The sequence below is a fragment of the Sinocyclocheilus rhinocerous genome, unplaced genomic scaffold, assembly GCF_001515625.1.
Source record: "Sinocyclocheilus rhinocerous isolate Xijiao unplaced genomic scaffold, SAMN03320098_v1.1 scaffold708, whole genome shotgun sequence".
Lineage (NCBI taxonomy): Eukaryota > Metazoa > Chordata > Actinopteri > Cypriniformes > Cyprinidae > Sinocyclocheilus > Sinocyclocheilus rhinocerous.
In genome coordinates this window covers 2,707,699-2,721,355 of record NW_015635523.1, presented here as the reverse complement: position 1 = coordinate 2,721,355, position 13,657 = coordinate 2,707,699, and the positions used below count along the sequence as shown (strand labels likewise).

Here is a 13,657-nt window from a genome sequence, read left to right as displayed (position 1 = left end):
TTATGTATAGGCTAACATTTTGTCACACCAGGGGCGTAGCCATCATTTCAGAAGTGACAGAAATGTCAAATACAATAATTTTATGTAGGCCTATGTATGTATTATTTTATTTTTTATTTTTTTTACAAGGAATTATTTTCTTATCTCTTACTTTGAATTTGCTATTAGAAATCAAATACACTGCTGGACAATAATCAATCATTTGTAATCTATAATTTTTTCATAATGGCAATTTTATGATTGTTTTATATACTATTAACAATTATTTCAATTTTCTGCACAGAATAAAGTAGAACATATACTTTATAGCAGCCTCTTCCACTCAAGCATAAATCTCAACAGAACCGTGACAGATAGTTCTGGAACCTTGGCTGGATTCAGAACACCCAGCAAGAATTTATGTTTCCCCAACCACCTGCGTGGCCTGACATGTCATTAAAATGACTGCTGGATGAAAATCAAAAACCAGTAACTACTTTACTTTTTCATTCCATCTCAAGTTTTTTTTCTTCTTTTGCATATGAGGAGGAAAACATGTGGTTGTTACACTAAATCACGAAGGCAATAAAACTTAGCGACTTGTTATTAATCTTTAGTCTTTTACAAAACTAAGTCAAAAAAATTTTTTTCTTTATTTACTCATTTCCTTTGATTATATAGTTCTGTGCTTTGAATGAAGTCATGAAGACTTTTATGCTTTATTCTCAGTAGACACACTCTCTGATCTGGGTCTGAGTGACTGAAAAACACAGCGCAGTCCATTAACCGAACGCCAATGAGCACAATGTGACTGTGACGCCTGCAGTGTGTTAAAAGCCCCTTTAAATACAGTCTAATGGTTCAGAGCCGAGTGATATACCTTCTCACTGTAGCCCAGCAGACACATTCACACATTAAAATCTCATGGAGGACGAAACAGCAGGAAGGCTGGGCGTGGAGATAATGGGCATTCAGACTGCAATATCTGATTGGCAGAGGTGTAAAGTATTGGAGTAAATGTAATTAGTTACTGTACTTGAGTATCTTTTTGAGTACTTTGTAGTTGTACTGAGTATCAAAGATATTAGCAACTTTTACTCTTTACTTCACTTGGTGGAGTTCCCTTTAAAATCTTAAATGATTCCCTTTGAGCTAAATTGACCTGTTTCCCTTACATTGTCTTAATGTTTCAGCTCATTCTGCTTTTTATTCAGATTAGCTGCAGATATAGCCTGGCACGTCTTAAGTTCTATGAGCGCGAGATCACTTCTCTTACAGTGCGAAAACTTATTTATCTAATTTTCATAAAATAAAATTCTATCGTATTTAACTTTTCCTCTCCATGGGCGAATGATGATCCTGAAAGAAAACGCACCCGATGTCTGTTTGCTATAGCAACGAACGCTACTCTCATGCATCTGATTATCAGATAAACCTCGCGCTCTTATTTCAAGGTTGTTGTTAATGCTGTGGTTATTTTAACAGTTTCCTTAGTACATTCGGTTAAACAACATTGTTAAAACACATTTATCATTCAATGGAACTGTGTGTATGCTTTTAGAGACTTACATTTTTGCTCCGTCCATGCAATAAATGCGCAACCTACGACTGCTCAGGTAATGTCGTCGGTATGACCAAGAGCCATTGAAAAACTACAGAAAAGCAAAACAACTTCACTTTAGCATTACTGGCCACGAGTACTAAGGAGAGATCACACATCAGCTGCATCAGTGAGACGAACTGAGCGCGAGCGCAATCTTGTGACAGTCACTGCAGGTGGTAAATAGTGCAGCGTGTGAAGGAGAGATGCGAGTGCACGAACACTGTTCAAGGTCTCAATTAATTCGTGCTTGTAGTAATTTAATGTGTATATATTTTGAAAGCATTGAATTGCAATAGAAATCGCGATTCATTCGATTCTTAGCTTTTTAAATCGATTACTGTCCGAAATCGATTCAAAAGCCATGTTTCAAGATCGATGCATATGCATCGTCAGGGTTTGTAATCGATGCATCGAGAAAACGAATTAATCGTTACACCCCTGGTTTTTACAGAATTTTTATTTGTATTTGTTTTTTTTTGTTTTTTTTACAGTGAACCTTTTAAAAGCTAATAAATACCCTATTATATAACTTAAACAGAACCACATAATTTAGGAGATAAATTGTTTTGTGAATATTGATGTTGTGAACAAATCCTTATTAAGTACATTTTATTTTTTTAAATGTCGTAATAGGTTATTATATACAGTGTGTGTGTGTGCGCACTATTGTTTTTATCTATCTATTACTATCTATTGTTTTTCTTTTTTTTTACAATTGTAAAGTAACTTGAGCTTGTGGAAAGACACTATATACATAAAACCTATTAATACAAAATTCAAATGTATATAATTAGCAGATGTTTTCATAAGTTACATACTCTACATTGCATTCAAATTATACATTTTATTTATTAATATATTTTTATTAGTGCTGTCAAACGATTAATCGTGATTAATCGCATCCAAAATAAAAGTTTTTGTTTACATAATATATGTGTGTATACTGTGTATATTTATTATGTATATATAAATACACACACATGCATGTATATATTTAAGAAAAATATGCTATGTTTACATATTAAATATGAAGAGTTTATTTGCAAAAACAGATTTTTAATTTTCAAAAATCATGTTTTTTATTATGTTATCATGTTTTTATTGTGTTTTACTGTGTTAGTTAGCTGTTTTTTTTTAGTTATTTTTTTAGCTTAATCAAAATAACCCAACTGCAATTTGATTGAGATTAATTGGAATGCACAATGAAAAAGCATGATTCCTGAGAATTGTTAAAAACGGAGTTATCTGTTTTTGCAAATGAACTCTTCATATATTTATATATAATATAAAATATAAGAATATAAATATATAAATGTATATATATGTAAATATTTTCAAAATATATACGGTATGTGTGTGTATTTATATATACATAATAAATATACACAGTACACACACATAAACTTTTATTTTGGATGCGATTAATCGCTTGACAGCACTAGTTTTTATTATTATTAATTATGCATTCCCTGGAAAACTCATGACCTTGACATTTCTAGCACCATGCTGTACTGTTTGAACTATATATGTTAATTAAAAACATACTCTTTACTTACTAAAAATAGTGAGACTTTAGTATAGGAACCAATTATCATTACTAACTAGTTGCTTATTAGCATGCCTATTATTAACATATTGGCTGTTTTCTAGAACTTATAAAGCACATATTCTGCATGACCATATTTTACATCCCTAATGCTACCTAATACCTAAATTTAACAACTACCTTACTAACTATTAATAAGCAGCAAATTAGGAGTTTATTGAGGCAAAAGTCATAGTTAATGGTTTGTTAATGGTGAGAATGGGACCTTAAAGTGTATCCCTAAAAACGTTTAAAAAGATTATTAGGAGTACACAATGCATCAAAAAAATAATCACTTAAAGGGGTCCTATTATGCTCTTTTACAAAGTTTTGATTTTGTTTTGGGGGTGTACTAGAACATGCTCTCATGCTTGGTGGTTCGAAAAATTCATAATTTTTTCACATAATTTACATTATTACAATACCTTTCTCCCCGGCCTGGCACAAACGGCTTGATTAGTTCCGGGTTTGATGAAGGCCCGCCTTCCGAAAAACGAAATGTGTAGTGCTTGGTTAACTGTACCAGTGCCTTGTGATTGGCGAACAGCTTAGACGGTGTTTCAGTACTGCCACGCCCCTTGCCAAAGCAGCATGTTCCGTCTGCTCCAGTATAAAGAATGGTGTCAATATTGCCATATCAATTTGAGCCGAATTCAGACCCCGATAATATTGAACAAGAGGATCGTGCAGAACCTTTGCACGCACAGATATTGCAAGACATATTAGAGTGGTAACGTTATTGTTGTTTAGTTTTTTTTTTGGGCTAAATCACGTTTTAGATATGATGTCAACAACCGCTTAAAAATAACTGCATTTACTATGTACAGAAAAGTGCAACGGTAATATGTATTATGTTTATTGTTCTTTAATTCTAACATTATAACATGATGCAGTGTTTCCTACAGACTTTACTCTATTTGTGGTGGCATATATATTCAAATTCATTCTCTGCCAGCAGGAGGCACTTGTAGAGCGGGAGAGATTTATCAGGCATTACATGCAAGATGAAATGAAAATTACATCCAAAATTTTCTAAAGACAGTCGGATTCCTTCAGAGATACAGTGATATAAAAACTACAGAAGCACTTCTTCTTCATCGTCGTTTTGTCTGATGCACTCAACCAAGCGTTCTAACCCCGACCTCGCCCCTCCCCACCCCCCAACCATTCAAATTTCTGTAGGCGGGATTTATTTGAATGATATTCTAATGGGCCGCTTTGTGACATCACAGAACCTAGAAAACAACGCTTTAGTCCAAACGAGCTGTTCGTTGTAGTTCTTGAAAATGGATTTTTAAAAAACGAAATATCTCCCTTTGGAGTGGACTTTGAGATTTGTAACTTTGTAGATTTTTTTATGCCCAAACATACACACTACACGCTGACTGAAATTCAAAAAGTGAAAAAGCATAATAGGACCCCTTTAACTATGGTAAAATCATGTCTCACTGTTTTTTTTTTCCTTTTCTTTTTTACATAAAATATTCTATAGAGGCCAAAAGTCAATGTTGCGATTCCAGAACAACAGCGAGAAAGTTTCGGCCATGCTCTATGAGAAGAAATGGAGAGTAACCAGGCCTACAACCTCACAATATGAGACCTTTCCAACTTCTCTTCCCACTTTCTCTCATCCCTGGAGAACCTCACACAGGCCTTTCCATCAGCACCTGGGTCTGCTGAAGATACGGAAGCGCTACTTGGCTTGGGCAAGAAAGTCTCGATCCATCATAAGGAAGGATCATTAAGGAGTGAAAACACGAGTCGCCTCTGAGGAAGCCAAACAAGCAGGGGGGAAAAAAATTGCAGGAAGAGAAAGAAGTCTGGTATATTTACAACACAGGCTTGGGGAATAGGGTCGTGGCAGCTCAGTTGAAAACACACACAGAGAGGTTCTAGGTCATGGTGATTTGTAGGCCCAGGAGAAGTGAGCTTGTGCTGGTGTTTATGAAAGCGACTGATGCCTGTATCCTGGTGTGCAAGGTTGAGTTTATTTTAGCTCATAGCCAAGGTATTTTCTGTAAAAGCGATGTATTTGACAACTTTACTCAAGTGATGCTCGCTCCGCAGAGGGTGAGGGGTACGACGCATTGCACCCGTATGCTGTTAGCTCTGAATGTCATACAACCAAGACACAGACATGCTTCCTATACAGGCTCCGAGTCAAAAATCTTTTCTTTTTCTCTGCTGCATTCTCGCACATGTAGAATATGGTACCCACGTTGGTCTCTTATTGCTATGGCAACTAGCGATTTCTCTTGCTCCTTGGGCCCCGTGCTTTCATTATCCAATCAGAACAAGACCTTTGTTAAGATTCCCTCAGGCTCCACTTATTCAACTCACTATGATGAACTGACCTTAACACTAAAGCGAGACAGAGAGAGAATGACAGCAAGAGAGAGATTCCTCCAAGCTATCCGTCTCTATTCGAAAGAAAAAAATAAATAAATTAAATGAGGAAAAGACGGGCATTTAAATGGCACTACAATATGCACTCTGATCTGAAAAGATGACAAAGAGAAAGAGACAATCTAGTCCCTGCCAGCACTTTTTGTCTGCTTCTCTCTCACTCCCTTCCTCCCCCCGTCTGTGGGTGAAAGGAAGAGGAATCTGTAGAAAATGGAACAAGGTTAGCTGGTGAATGACTGGATGATGCTGAAATGGACTGGATTCAAGGGTACTTCGCTGGTAGCTGGCTCTGGTCCAGACACTCTGTTAACCAAATCAAACTAATAAAATCAGATGAACAACATTTCAAGACAATAAAAATCTGACTTCTATAAAACTGACCGAAAACTTGCACATTGAGCAACGGAGCTCTTGTAGGTCAGGTTCTGTGAGTTTAAATTCAGAATCAAGTCTCAGTTTCATTTTATGTTTAATCACTACTCTCCGGCCAAAAACCAATTAAAATTAAACCAAATAAATAAATAAAAATAGTTAGAAAATGTACAAAATAAAATAAAAAAGTAAAAGTAAAAATAAAATAAATATACCACTATTATTACACAAGCCAGCTTCTGAATCAGCTACTGTTTTGTTATTAGTTTAAGTATTTGCTATTGACTGTTCAAATGCGGAGTTTTGTAGTTAAGTGCTGTCTATATGTGTGGATATGTTAATCTGTGCTATCCCTCTCCCCATCGGCTATGATGGACAGTTAGCTGTTAGATAATGTCAGCCCAATACAGACACGCTGTGATGCAAGCAGACCACCCTGTCACTGTGTGTCAAAATCTGCTGCCACATTCACACAAAAACACTCTCAGGTTCAACTTAGCCCACACCTGCCAACAGTGGATGAACTGAGGAAGATGTACAGACTATAAACATGTCTTAGCGGCCAAGATGCTTTATTCAGGAAGACTTTGATTTGAATTGTGTAATTTACGACAGCAAAATTCAGATTGTAATTGATCATTCAAAGTAAATTGTGACTCACACCTGGACCTTTGAAATGCTTACATTAAAAAGACAATCACGTTGAGCCAAATGTATTTGTATAGCAGTCACAACAATTTTCAAAGCAGCTTCACAGAAAATCATGACATTTAAGTTTATAATATTTTAATATCTTCATGCCTTATAGTCACATTTTGCAGATTAGTTCTGGGCAAAAATATAGTTTACATTTTACAATGATGCATTGTTGGATGTATTATTGTCGTCTCTAATAATACATCCAACTTCATAATAAAGAACTGGGCGATTATATAGTTACATTTTGATAAAAAAAATCAGACAGCTGAGATTTTCTATATGGTATATATGTTTTTAAATGAATGTACCGTACAATGTATGGCTCTAAAGTCGGATATACTGTAATATAACTTTATATATAGAGCTACGCGATAATACATTTTAAACAAGAACAATTTAAAACTATAGAGAGGCTGTTTTTGCTGACATTTTGCTACAAAATAAAACATCTAGCAGTTGAGATTTGCTATATAGCATATAACACTCTATGTGAGTGTATTAAATGTATGCGAATAAAATTGTGTGTATATATGTATACATGTGTGTATGCAATAATGCAGTTTACATTCTGCGACAATATAAACAAGGAAGTGTAGTAAGGTTGTTTTTTCCTATACCAACTAAATTTACTCTGAAAAAGTTAGTATATTCCCAGTCCTTAAAATAGTCCTTAAGTAACCTAATATGGATGACTTTAAAATGTTTACAAGTATGAACGTTGAGGGTAAAAACGTTCTGCTGTGGTATCTAAAGGGGAGAGTGCCTTCCATATAAGTGTGTGTGTGTGTGTGTGCAGCGCTGACCAGTTTTAAGCATAACAGCAAAGCAGAGAGGGACGAGTGGCAGGTTTATTGAGGTGCTGTCACCAGCCGTGTTTCGGGTCAGAGTGACTGACAGCTGATTTAGAGCAGTGCTGTTAAGCTATAAAGCAATCATAACCACTCCTGTTCTTCAGACACACTCTGTATCCCTTTCCACACTCAACGCACTGACAGTTATAAACACACTGACAGGCAAAAACAACCTCACTACAATTCCTCAAATACTGGCACACTAGCACAAATGCACAAACACACACTCCGAACTCCTGTTCAAACACTTTAACTCCTGCCATGATAATCAGCTAATTATAGGTGCGGTGCAACTGCTATATCTAAATGCTCGTCTCTAATAAGGAACATTTCAAATTAGAGCGAGTGGGAGAAGAAGAGAGAGAGAACGGGAGTGACGAATGGAGACGGCAAAAGAACTACTAGATAATTGATGCGAGCAATTACAACTTCCATGTCGGAGCAAATTGGTCTGCATTTCTCAGCATGTAAGGGCCCCTGACCTCATTATAACAACTGTGTAGAAGAATAATCAAAATTAGCAGCGAGGTTTGAGGATCTGTGACAAACAGAGAGCAGAAAGTTTGACTCTAATGTAATCTGTTTTGACTTCAGCCACGAGAGAGCTATATCCGCAGGTCAAACGCTCCGGCAGAAACATGACCTCTCCGCAAAATGCTGTGGACTCTTTCCACGTCCTGGCGAAATCAAATAATAACAGTAATCATTAAGAACAACATCTATATTATATGACATAAATCTGCTCCAGCGGCCGTAATTACAGGGTGGAGATTGGTTTACCACATAGCGAAAGAATCCCCCAGCACAGGCAGAACTAATAATCTACAGCCACTAACCACGACGCTGGATTCAAATATGTTCACTGCAGAATGGCAAGGGGGCTACAAATCCTCGCAAACCACTCAGAGAGTTCCAAAGCGAATGCTCGAGAGACCGGGAAAAAGAATGATTTTCATAAAATTGCATTTAGAGAACATTTAGATGAAGTACTGGAAACATAAGCATAAATAAACTAGCTGCAATGCGTTTGTAGTGAGTATTATTGTTTCTCACGTGGATAGACAAATGCAATTTCTGTAAAATTCTAAGGTTTAAGATCTAAAAAAAAATGAAAATGTGACAATTTCTATGATTTTGTGTTAAATTGTAATAAAAATTGTCAATAATACATTTATGAAAATGTTATGTTTGTACTGAGGATTCCTGTAAACTTAATTTACTATTCTGAATCTGAATTCTGCTTCTGTTCCTTCAACCTTAAAATTAGATCTGTCTAATCTATTATTAATAGCACTGCTGAGATTATGAATCTGAATTTTTATCTGAATTCTGCATCCTAAGTGAATTCTAAATCCTGATTCTGTTTCTTCAACCTCAAAATTGGGTCTCTCTCACCTATTATGAATAGCATTGCTAAAATTATTCATCTGAGTCTATATCTAAATTCTGTATCCCTGAATCTGTTCATTCACCCTTACAATCCGGTTTGCCTCACCTATTATGAAAAGCACTGATGAGATTATGAATCTGAATTGAGATCTGATCTCTGTATCTAAATTGAAATCAGAATCAGAATTCTGATTCGGTTCCTTCTGACACTAAAACAGGCCTGTCTATTCTCTAACTATAATAAATAGAACTGCTGAGATTATGAATCTGAACTGAGATCTGAACTCTGTATCTAAACTGAGTTCTGAAACTGAATTATGATTATGTTCCTTCTGACTCTAAATCAGGTCTGTCTATTATCTATCTATAATGAATAGAACTGCTCAGATTATGAATCTGAATTGAGATCTGAGTTCTGCATCCTGACTAAATTCTGAAACTGATTTCTGATTCTATTCACACTCAAAATCAGGTTTGACTGCTCTATTCTGAATAGCACTGCTGGGATGATAATTTTGAATTTATATCTGAATTCTGAATAAAACACAAATCTGAAATTCTGAAAATCTGCAGATTTCTTGTGTATGTGTGTGTATGTGTGTGTCGAGAGCACGTCTTGATACGCTACACACCCCACCCCCGCATATGACAGACCACTAAACAGGCCAAACTGCCACCTGACACTCAATGTAAATATTTCAATGCTCTGCCTCCTTTAAGAACGCACTGAATGATGAATGAGCAATAAAATGTGTTACCCAGAAATCCCAGAGTACTGTCACTATGGCGACCAAAGAGCAGGTAATGTCATCGCTTTCTCTCAGTCTCTCGGTCTCTTTCTACTGTCTGTCTGTGCATCTCTGCATCAGATTAGCAGGCTGTAATGAGAGTTAAAGAGCCGCTTTAGGATGGTCCCTCCATAGGAGGGACACTGCAGTGACGATGATGTTAAATTAACTGTCATATTTAAGCCTTTTAGTTTGGTTTTGTTCCCGGCTCGGACTGACCTCATTATCGTCTCCAGCTTTGTCTCTCATCAGCAAGATGGTGACGGGTGGGCAAAGGCAGCAAATGCTCAGGGGGCACGATGCGTCCGTCCCCTATCCCTCTTGGCAAACACACACACACACCAAAAGAAAAGCATTAATGTGCTGTTTACTGGAATCCGGCGCCCTGTAATTGCCAATTTATTTGATAGGCAGCCGGATAATGATGGCATTTCACTCCTGCCGCAGAGACTAAACACATGTGTGTTTGATTCGCCCCGTCTCCACCACACATCCCCTTCTCTCCTCTTCCCTTTGCCCTGGCCTCCAGCCACCCTGCCTGGGGAAACCGTGCCGCCATGCTGGCTTCAAACGTGGCTGAAAGGGGACCCGGGGCTTCGGAGCAAATACAGCAAGCCTGCCAATTTATCCAAGGTTTGGGGTTACCGCTGGCGAGAACAAGGCTGATGCACCATTTGTAGCTTAATGAGCTGGCAGCGCATGGGGACAGGGGGAGAGAGGGAGAGGGGGGAAAGAGGGTGAGGTAGGAAAGAGGGTGAGGAAAAGAGCAAAAGAAGGGGGAGGAAGTGAGCAAGATGTCCTGAGTGACCTCTTTTGACCCCAGCTTCCTCTCTGTCAAGCGTAGATCAACACCAGGCTCTGTTTCTCTCGTTTTTTTTCATCAGTGCAGTGGAAAGGAGTACGAGAGAGAAGACATCATTAGCACACTGCCAAAACAGTCTATAACGAGGGCTAGAATTACTCCTCGTAACCCCAACTCAAGCTTTCCCTTCGTTTTTGCTTCACTTTTATGAAAATGGTGTGCATATGCCATCATGAATATATATAAATGATAAATATGTCAAAAAATAAACAATCTCTTTAAAGAAACTCTCTAGGGCCAGAATTTTCATTTTAGGAAAGACTCTTTACTTTAAGAAAGGAAATGGAGAGGGGAGTGGTCATATTTTAAACATATTTTTAAAAAATCTCATATTTGTGCTTTCACAATGGATGCAATTATGTGGTCAATCATATTTATATTGATTACAGAAATTTGAAAACGCACAACTTAGATGCTAGATGGTCCAGTGAGGTAATTTTTGTTACGCAATAGTCTATAAGAAGTTTGAATTTAAACTTTGAATTGAATTTAACTAAAAATTAAACTGGAAAACTAAAGTGCAGTCAGTGGAAACTAAAGTGCAGATTAAATTGTGTTGTTCTCTAAATCTCACCAACAGGCCAAATTTTCACTTTTCAAGCAATTAAAGCAATATTTCGCCTCAAAAATGAAAATTGTTGTCATCATTTACTCACCCTCATGTCGTTCCAAAACTGTATGTTGAACACAAAAGAAGATATTTTGAAGAACCAAACAGTTGTTGGTCCCCATTGACTTCCATAGTAGGGAAAGAAATACTATGGAAGTCAATCAACTGTTTGATTACCATAATTATTCAAAATATCTTCTTTTATGTTCAACATAAGAAAGAAACTCATACAGGATTGGATCGACATGAGGGTGAGTAAATGATAGGGATGCACCGATACCACTTTTTCCAGTACTCGCCCGATACCGATACTTCTATTTTTGGTACTTGCCGATACCGAGTACCGATACCGATATTTTTATTGCATTTGTAAATTTTTTAAATATTGGGTACAGATGGTATCGGGGCATTTTAACGAGTACGAGTACGAGTACAGGAGCTCAGTATCGGGCCCGATACCGATACCAGTATCGGTATCGGTGCATCCCTAGTAAATGATGACAAAATTTTCATTTTTAGGTGAACTATTCCTTTAAGCACTCATTCTGATAATGGTCTTGACTTCTAAATACAGCTAGATTGATACTTTTGTGTTGTTTGGTTCACTGTATTAATATTTTACACTCTTAAGATGCATGTTGTGTAACCAGGTGATTATCTGTCAAATAAAAGTTATCATCTTTTGTTAGTGCAAGTGTTGCTGTCGTTGATTTAAAGGGGTCATATGATGTTGCTAAAAAGAACATTATGTTGTGTATTTGGTGTAATGCAATGTGTTTACCAGGATCAGGAAACAGTCCTCTATAAAATGCGCTGGACACATCAAAATATTTGGGTTAAACTGTTCTGGAACAGTGTTGTAAATACAACTTAATATCTGATATCTAGTTGTGTCCTCTTTTTGAAGGCCAAACAAAGTAGTTTCACTTTCACAACGAAACACACAGCGTCACACACGGCGGGCTTGAGTGAGCGGAGGCCGGCGGGCTTGAGTGAGGAACGGCCGGAGGGCTTGAGAATGGTGCGGCCGACGGATTCGACGAAGAAGGCTGGGCTGGACTCCGTTTCGTCCACAGTGAAAGCCGATCCGGCAATCCACAGCACGAAGTTGATGTATTTCCTCAGCGACCAGCACGGATCAGCTCTTGGCATGACGAAGCGGATATCGTCCTCTTTTGGAAGGCCAAACAAAGTAGTTTCGATTTCACAACGAAACACAGAGCGTCTCCATGACATGGCGGCGGTGGCAACAACAATACTACAGCGAGAATAAAAGTTACGCCTTCTTTCTTTGCGTGAACATTTGGGCGGTGTTATGCAAATCTTCCCACACAGTGACACTCTAGATTCTCTAACACTCCAAAGAGAAAGGAAAATTTGAAATTGCATCATATGACCCCTTTTTTAAAAAAAATCTTCGTTTGGCAACTCTACATTATTTAAGGCTGTTTTAGTCATTTGACTATTGATATAGGTAATGGTTATCAAATAAGTTTCATTCATAATTTTGAACTTTATAAATTTTGCACTGGTAGATCAACTCTTGTACAGTGTATAACGTGCACCGATCTACATCGCACCAGCGGTGTGCTGGTAATGTAGACAGCTTATGAGAGAAAGTCTTGTATCGCGAACATGATGTGTTGATGTAAAGTCATCTGCATGTTATATTAAGAGTGAGTAGCACTTAATCACTGATGCTGTTTTTGAAATTACTTGATCTGTTCATCTGTGTGGATTTATTTACTCATTCAAACTTCATGCTACAGTGAATAAATGTTTGCGGGAATTTCCTGCATAACTTTGCGGGAATGAGTAAGGTTACGCACAATACCCACAGTCCTGTGCCAAAATTTAGGCCCTGCTCTCCATATCTGTTATCTAGTACCTCTATGCTGGTATGAAGTGGCTTTTTTATGGTGTGACTGTGAATAACCTGCTTCCACCATCCCCTCAGGACTGGGATGCTCTACTTTGAGTGTGACCCTGAGAAACTGCTCAAGCAAGAAAGAAAAAAATAAAAGTATCTCCAGCACCTTTCACCACTTCCTGTTTAGAATACTCAAGGGTTTCAAAATATTCAGTAACATAGAAATGCACTTACCAATAAAACTTGGCACATTAATTTGATGGGAATGCAAATGAGGCTGGGAAGAACAGGAAGATTCAAGTTATCAAGTAATTGTCATCATCCTGTTTTTTCTAGTTTCCAATGTTTTGTCAGTTAAAGAATAAAAAAAAAGGAAAAAAAGAATGACGTTGAATAAACTACACTTTAATCCCTCACAGCCTCACTTTTTTCCATGTCAAATTAAAAAATGTAATAAAATTCTATCAGAGATGTTCACCTTATTCTATTGCAAATTTTTAAGTTAGAATTGACCGTTCACAAAGAGTTTGACTGACAGGTGATCTGACCAATCATAACGGCGAATCTGACATCTTGCCTGACAAACATATCATACAGGAGAGTAGATTAACTACTGTGAACTTAAACTTAAAAAATTGTGTGT

At 37.2% G+C, this 13,657-nt stretch overlaps 1 protein-coding gene and 1 long non-coding RNA gene across 2 annotated transcripts in view; both read right to left on the bottom strand.

Annotated features, from left to right (window-relative positions):
* Positions 1-13,080, bottom strand: part of LOC107747028 (uncharacterized) — a 15,501-nt gene extending 2,421 nt beyond the window's left edge. Inside the window, exons 1-2 of the long non-coding RNA XR_001640754.1 lie at positions 13,071-13,080; positions 2,310-2,314 (exon numbers count right to left, since the gene is read on the bottom strand). This is a non-coding gene — a long non-coding RNA (uncharacterized LOC107747028). The remainder of the gene's footprint in view (positions 1-2,309; positions 2,315-13,070) is intronic.
* Positions 1-13,657, bottom strand: part of LOC107747043 (autism susceptibility gene 2 protein-like) — a gene marked incomplete at its 3' end in the record, with an annotated part of 374,875 nt that overhangs the window by 207,665 nt on the left and 153,553 nt on the right. The gene's annotated exons all lie outside the window — the stretch shown is intronic.